This window comes from Tupaia chinensis, unplaced genomic scaffold (genome assembly GCF_000334495.1).
Source record: "Tupaia chinensis unplaced genomic scaffold, TupChi_1.0 Scaffold144392_1, whole genome shotgun sequence".
Lineage (NCBI taxonomy): Eukaryota > Metazoa > Chordata > Mammalia > Scandentia > Tupaiidae > Tupaia > Tupaia belangeri.
Window position 1 is genome coordinate 198,859 of NW_006204252.1, and position 8,225 is coordinate 207,083.

The window sequence follows — 8,225 nt, forward strand, 5'->3', positions numbered from 1 at the left end:
TTTCCCTACTCCCCCATGTAATTGAACATGAAATACAATACTAAATAAAATCGGTGTTTTTGAAGTCCACAAAGTTTTTTTTCTATGTCGCCATATTCAGTGTTTTAAACAAGTTATTTTTTAAGAATTAATTTTATTTATTTTTATTTTTATTTGACCAGAGAGACACAGAGAGGGAGGCAGAGAGAGAGAAAGTGAGAAGGCAAGCCACCAGGTCCAGAACTCAAACCGTAGTTGGCCATGTGGGAGTGTCCAGCACCTTAACCACTGCCACTTGCTGGTCCCCACCATCAAATTGTTTTTCTTTTTCTTTTTGGTGTTTAGCTTTGTTGATACTGTAAGTAAAGGTTTGGTTTGCTTGTTGTTAATCCACTCCTACTCTAAAGTTTTCTCCCTCATCTGCACTTTTATTTTGCATCAGGAACCTCTTGCCCTTTCACCTACAAAATGCCTCCTGGCATTTTCCTTTTTTGTTTTAAACTTCTGAGTCACTTCCTCTTTTTAATGGTGAGGAAACTTCCTTTGTCTTTTTTCCTTTCTTTTTTGTTTTTATGTTGGCTGGCCAAAGGGAGGGAGAAGGAGAAGGAGAAAGCACCCCCCTATGGGGTGTGGTCACGCTGCAATCCCTTCTCCTCCTTTTCTCCATCCTCCCTCCAGGTAGGGATTTGGGGCACTGCAGGCTCACGCACCCAACATTTATTTCAAGTTGTCAGGGCCAAAACTCACACCGTGGCCAGCCATGTGGGATTAGGCGCCCTTAACTGCTAGACAACAGGACCAGTCTTCTTTTTGCCTTTGTTTACTTGCAAAGAAGTGGGTTCAAGGACCAGAGTCTCCAAACCCACAAAAGAGGAGGCACACAAATTCTATAACCCCTTCTCTCATTCAGCATCATGAGTCTTTGAGAACGCTGAACTAGCTGCAAGTGTCACACCCAGGAAAGGATATATTGAACCCCATTAAAGCAGTTCAGTTTAGGGGTTCTGGGAATTACCAGGCCATTACCATGGATTGGGTTGATCTGAGATTTCTGAGCGTTTTCAGGACTTTATTTAGTGACCTCCAAGATTTGGTTGACCTTCATTTTATGGCCTCCTGAGGCCTCCAGGGTCTGGCTCCTACCTCTCTAGGTAGTCTCTGCACTCTGTCCATCTTAAACTTTTAAGTGCCAGTCACACCTAACTGCTTACAGTTTCTTAAACACATCCTGGTAACTGATTCCATTGTTCATGCCGTTTTCTCCGCCTAGTTCACTGGGAATAGAACTCACCACCCCAGGAAGATCTCCTGACTACCTTACAGGCACTCCAGCACTCAGACACCTGTGCTGCACTTAGGTTTTGTTTGGTTTGGTTTGGTTTTGAGAGAGAGATTTTTGCTATAGGGTGTGTGTGTACCAGAGAGACAAAAAGCAAGAAATCACCCCTTAGGGAGGATGGCCATGCCACAGTCCCTTCCCCTTCATTCTCTCCTCAGGATCTTGGGCACACATGCACATGTGCCCAGTAAAAGTTTGAAGCCACCGGCTCCAGGACTTGAACTGCAGTCAACTACATGGGAGCCCAGCAACGTAACCATTACGCCGTCTGCTGGTCCTGCATGCCTGTATTTTGTGCACACTTTTATACTTGCCTTCATAACACAATATTGTTTTTTTCCTTTGAGACCAAGAAAGTTTTTTCTCTTTGTAACCCGTAGCACACATAATAATGCCTGCCTGCACTGAACAGGTATTTGATAAATAGTGGTTGAAATGATTTAAATTTAGTTTGTGAGTTGCCAGTTTTCATAAAAACTGATTTTTAGTATCCTAGATATCACTCTTTTTTTTTTTTTGGAGATGTGTTCGCTATAGGGTGAGTGCGCTCACCAGACAGACAGAGAGAGACAGAGAGACAGAAAGTGAGAAATCACCTCCCAGGGGGGATGGCCACCGCACGCATACGCAGAATTTTTTTTATTAAGAGTGATATCTAGGGGAACCAGCAGTTAGCATAATGGCTATGTCGCTGGACTCCCACGTAGTCGACCACAGTTCATGTCCCAGACCCGGTGGCTTAAACTCACGCCGGGTGCATGTATGATGTGACCATCCCCCCTGGGGGGTGATTTCTCGCTTTCTGTCTCTCTGTCTCTCTCTGTCTGTCTGGCGAGCGCATGCGCCCTATAGCAAAAACCTCTCAAAAAAAAAAAATTCTCTTTGATTGTCAAGATAATCAGTGCTCATAACTGACTTGGGTAAGTGCTTTGCAGCAGTGGTTGTCAAAAAGGTGGGGGGTTGGGGGGACTTGGTCAGCCCATTGGTCAGATGTCATTAGCACTGCAAGGAAACTTGTTAGAAATACAAATTCTCGGGACCCATTCCATACCTTGTAAATCAGAACCTTTGGAGTGGGCCCAGCAATCCTTTCTAATACATTGTCCAGGTGATTCTGATAGTCTCTAAAGTTCGAGACCCACTATGTTACAGACGTGCCTTTTCATGTGGTCTGATGGCTAGCACATCAGCATCACCGGGCTGCCAGTTTAGACATGCAGCCTCCTATCCCAGACCTAGTGAATTAGGACCTATATGGGGTGGGGCCTAGCAGCCCTAGTTGGTAACAATTCCTCTTTGACTATCACCTCTGCACTCCTCACAAAGCACCTTCAGCTGTAGCTCATAGTTCAGCATCACAGAAACTTGGCAGCTTGTATTATTGCTCCCATCTTAGCAAACAGTCTCAGAGAAGTTATGTGATCTGCCCAGTCTTATGACTGAGCATGACCTAGGCTAATTACTCAATTTTTCTTTGACTTAGTTTCTTCATCTGTAAAGTGGAGGTAATAATAGTTCTCTGTGTTATAGGTAAAGGTTATGCAGGTATTCATGTATTAGTCTTTCAGCTTTACTGTCTCATTTTACCATAATGAGACAGAATGAACTGACCTATAATTAACCATAGGCAATATATTAATAAATGGAAGAAGCTACATGCAAGTACATACTACATAAAGACAAGCAAACTAAACTGTGCTGTTCAAAGTAAGAATAGTGGGGGCTGGCAGGTGGAGTGGTGGTTAAAGACATTGGACTCCCACAAGGCCTAAGCAGTTCAAGTCCCAGACCTGGCACCTTGCTTTCTTTTTTTCCTCTCTCTCTCTCTCCTCTCACTCTGTCCCTCGACTGCGGTTCAAGTTCCAGACCTGGCAGCTTAGAAGTCATGCTGGGTGTGTGTGCGTGCATGCCCAAAATCCCGAGAGAATGGAGGTGAAGGGATTGCGATCTGGCCACCCCGGGGGGGATGGGGGGTGCCGCCTGGCCCCCCCCCCCCCCGGGGAGGGGGGGGGCGCGGATTTTTCACTTTCTGTTTCTGTCTCGCCAGCAAGCACATGCACCCTATAGCAAAAATCTCTTTCAAAAAAAAGTAAAAATAGTCATTTGCGAGGGGGGCGGTTGAGGAGAGGAATAGTGACTGGAATGGGCCATGACGGACCTTTTAGATGTTGGTAATTATTCTGGAAGCTACTTACATATGTGCATGTTTTGTGAAAATTCATCAAACGGTACAATTACGTTATATGTATTTCTGTATGTATATTATACTTAGAATAAAAAGTTTTGAAGAGTTGAAAAAAATAATGGTGCTTACTTCCTAAGATTCTTGTGAAGATTAAATTAACCAATACATCCATCAATTAGAATAATTCTAGGCGATGGGCAGGCCCCATAGCTTGGTGGCTAAGGCAGCTGGATCCTACATGGCTGACCACTGTCAGAATCTCCATCTTAAAAAAATATGCAAGGCACTTGTGCATGTATGCCCTACCTAAATCCCGACAGGATGGAGAAATGGTGAAGGGATTACAGCATGGCCCTCTGGGGGGTGATTTCTCCCCCTCTCTGACTCTCTCTAGTGAGTGCACACACCCTCTACCGATTAGGAAAAAATGTATAATGCCAGGCACATAGAAATGGAGCTATTATCAATGCTTTTAGCCCCAACTAGGGCCTTGCGCTCAGGAGAGTCTTCTTAGGCATTGGGCTGAAGAGAACTCAGCTGAAAGGGGCATCAAGAGGCAGGTGGTATCCCAGGCTCTTCCTAATCTATCTTCCTGGACTATACAAATAGGAAACTCCTTGACCAAGCACATTTTCTAGGGTTTGCAGCAGCTCATCCTTCTTTGGTTATGTTGTTGATACAAAGTAATAATGAAATGGGAAGGGGAAGCTGGCTGCAGAGTTCCTTCTTCCAGAAGCAGGACAAATGCCTTCCTGTCTCGTTTCTCTTCCCTCCCCGCCAGTGCTGCTCCAGTTCCATCCATCTTCATGCAGCTCGTCTGCCAGCTCATACCGCTCCCCCCACACACACACACACATCATCCCTCTGTCTGGAATGCCTGACCCTCTGCCAAACTCTTCCCTGAGTGTGACTCAGCTCTTTACTTCTGTCAAGTGCTCCCCAGTCCTAAGTTCATAAACTAATTAAAGTGGCAGAGCAAGGCTTCAAACAGGGTTTGTCTGACCTTAGAATGAGAACTGATGTATGTTCCTGGGCATGCTTGGTGTATGTTCTTGGGCAATAAACATGCTTGACCTTACACGCCCTGCTGTATATGCCCCAGCGCCCACATGGGACTCAGGAAGATAAAAGAATTTGATTAGATGTTATCTAGGGTTTCTTCCAGCTGTATTATCTCAATCCAAAACAAAACAATGCCTTGTTGTATATGGCTTTACAGTGTCCTTTACAGTGTCCAAATATTGTCTCAAACCAGACAGGCGACTTACTATACTCTTGTCATAAGGTACCTCTAACCAAACACGGGAAATATTCCTATGTTCATTTCTCCCACCTGAACTTGAAGTTAGATAAAACTACCTTGCTCTGGGACTGGAAACCAAGATTATGGATCATAAGTCATGAGACCAGATGAATCCTGTTTGACCACCGTAAACTCCATGCAACAACAATTTCTTGGATGATGTAATGACTCTACATTTCTTATTTTTTAAAAAAGAATTATGTTCTGGGACCAGCAGTTGGCATAATGGCTATGTTGCTGGATTCCCATGTAGTCAACCATGGTTCGAGTCCCGGACCTGGTGGCTTAAACTCATGTCAGGTGCGTGTGGGTGCATGCCCAAGATCCCAAGAGAATGGAGGAGAAGGGATTGCAGTGTGGCCATCCCCCCAGGGTATGATTTCTCACTTTCTGTCTCTCTGTCTCTCTCTGTCTTTCTGGTGAGTGCACACGCCCTATAGCAAAAAAAGCTATCAAAAAAAGAGAATTATTTTATTTAAATTTGTTTATTTATTTAAATTTATTTATTTATTTTAATTTGACCACAGAGGGACAGAGCAAGAGAGAAAGAGGGTGAGAGAGAGAAAGTGAGAAACCAAGCTGCCAGGTCTGGGACTTGAGTTGCAGTTGGCCACGTGAGAGTCCAGCACGCTTAACCATCATGCCACCTGCTGGCCCTATGACTCTACATTTCTAATCCACTGTTTTTCTTCTTTTGTTCCTCTTCTGCATAGCATGGAGAAGAAAAAGGAATGAATGCTTCTTTCACATGGACCTCATCTTGATTTGGTTTCTAAACCACCGGACCTCCTCTCCCCTTCTGAATGCCGGCTCTTAGTCTGTTAGCCATGACCCCTTCCTTTCTCTATCTGAAATATGTAACTCAAGTAAAAGCACTCAAAAGATAGATCTCAACTGTTTCTCATCTAGAGTATTTGTCTTCCCTTCTATCTTTTAGCTAGCTATAGATTTGAGATCTCATAACTTGAAATTATCCTTAGCTGGGCCAGCCCATCACATGGTGGTCAAGGCAGCTGGATCCCACCTAGCTGACTGCACAGTTTGAGTCTCAGACCCAGTGGCTTGAGGAACACACCAGGTTTACATGTACGTGTGTGCAGAATTCCAACAAAGGAGGGAGAAAAGGAGAAGAGATGGCAGTGTGGCCATTCTCCATGAGTGGTGTGCTTTCTCATTCTGACAGAAAAAAAATTTTTAAAGAAATGATGGGACCAACAGTTAGTGTAATGGCTATGTTGCAGGAGTCCCATGTAGTTGACTGCAGTTCAAGTCCTGGACCCAGTGGCTTAAACTCACGCCAGGCGCGTGTGTGTGTGCGCCCAGGATCCCAAGAGGAGAATGGAGGAGAAGGGATTGCGGCATGGCCATCCTCCTTGGGGAGTGATTTCTCTCTTTCTATCTCTCTGTCTTTCTGGTGAGCACACACACCCTATAGCAAAAACCTCTCCAAAAAAAAAAAGAAAAGAAAAGAAATGATAGGAAGATACGCATTCTGAAAGACACTTGCACATTCATGTTTACTACAGCATTATTCACAATTGCTAAGACATGGAATCAACTTAAGTGCCCAAGAATGGATGATTGCATTGAAAAAACATGACATATGTACACTCTGGAATATTTGTCAACCATAAGGAAGAGTGCAACTGTTATTTGATATGAAGTGGATAAATATAGAAGATTGAACTGTTATTTGATACGAAGTGGATAAATATAGAAGATTTAATGCTAAGCAATGTAAACCAGACTATGAAAGACAAACACTGTATCTCTGTCCCCACTCAACATATACTGAAGATCTATACTCTATGGCAGAAATTGATAGCTCTGAATATATATGACAGTAGGAAAGACAAGTGTAGACACCAGAGACTGTAGGGGAGGGAAGTGGATAGCAGAGAGGGTGGGAGACAGGAACTCAGGAAAGAAATACTTAACAGACATAAGAATATAAAGTTCTACAATGAAAATGATATACCTATGGTAATATCCTTGATGTGATTTTCATGTACTGCATGCATACCTCTGAAATAAAATATCATGTGCTATAGGGATGTACAACAATTAAATGTGAATGCAAAAAGAAATTATAAAAGAAATTATCCTGAGTTGTCACAATTTCACGTATTTTTATGGGGAAGAAGGCTATGGGGAGTTAAGACCCCTAACACACACATACACATACACACACACACCTTCTCCCATACATTACCTGTGTGCCAGTTCTCAGTGGATTGGTTCCCAAATGAGTCTGTAGATAACATGTTTATTTCTTTGTTTCTTGCTTTTTCTCAAACTAAAAAGCACAAGAACCACAAAACCCAGATGGCAACCCTAGAATTTTAGAGGAGGAAGCGCTCTCCTGATTAGCTAGCCCAGTGGATTTCTTTGTGCTTCTGTGTACATAGAAGTGGTCCAGGGGGCCCAGCCATGGCGAGGCGGCTTTAACACAATGCTTTGTGACGCTAGAAGCTATATGGAGGATCACGGGTAAATTCTCGGACCTGGTAGCTTAAAATCACGCAGGGCGCGCGTGTGTGTGCCCAAGATTCCAAGAGGAGAATGGAGAAGGGACTGCAGTATGGCTATCCCCATGGGGGGGGGGGGTGTGTGTGTGTGATTTCTTACTTTCTGTCTTTCTCTGTCTCTCCTGCGAGCCCAAGCACCCTATAGCAAAAAACCTCTCTCAAAAACAAACAAACAAAAAAACAGCCTCTCAAAGATGAGAGGAAACAATGTAACACTTAGTTTGATGAATGTTTTAAATGAGGAAAGAGATTGAAAGAAAGATCACACTGGAAATAGTTTCCTTTATTGAAGTATCATTTTGTTTTTGATCAATGAATACTATGCTATTGCAGGAACAAGAAGTTAGCGTAATGGCTATGTCGCTGGACTCCCGCGTAGTCGACCACGGTTCGTGTCCTGGACCCGGTGGCTTAAAACTCACGCCGGGCACGTGTGCGTGCGTGCCAAAGATCCTGAGAGGAGAATGGAGGAGAAGGGATTGCGGCGTGACCATCCCCCCTGGGGGTGATTTCTCGCTTTCTGTCTCTCTGTCTGTCTGGCGAGTGCACGCACCCTATAGGGAAAAAACCTCTCAAAAAAAAAAATTATGCTATTGCCATAAAATAAATTTCAATTATAAAATAATATATCAAAATGTAATATATGCTTATTGAAGTAAAAATCTTAAATATGAACTTGAAGAAAAATAATAATCTCCCATAAGTATCATCTAGAGTAACTAACTGTGGGTATTTTGGATTATAACATTTCCTTTCCTTTCTTTCTTTCTTTTTTTTTTAGACTTTTGCTATAGGATGCATATGCTCACTGGAGAGAGACAGAGAGAGGGAAAGTGAGAAACTGCCCCCCTGGGTTTGTGACCATGCCACACTCCCTCTCATCCACTCTCC

At 43.5% G+C, this 8,225-nt stretch overlaps 1 long non-coding RNA gene across 1 annotated transcript in view; it reads left to right on the forward strand.

Moving 5' to 3' along the window:
* Positions 1 to 5,700, forward strand: part of LOC102470845 (uncharacterized) — a 7,405-nt gene extending 1,705 nt beyond the window's left edge. The window contains exon 3 of the long non-coding RNA XR_001369634.2: positions 5,520 to 5,700. This is a non-coding gene — a long non-coding RNA (uncharacterized LOC102470845). The remainder of the gene's footprint in view (positions 1 to 5,519) is intronic.
* The last annotated feature ends 2,525 nt before the right edge of the window (positions 5,701 to 8,225 follow it).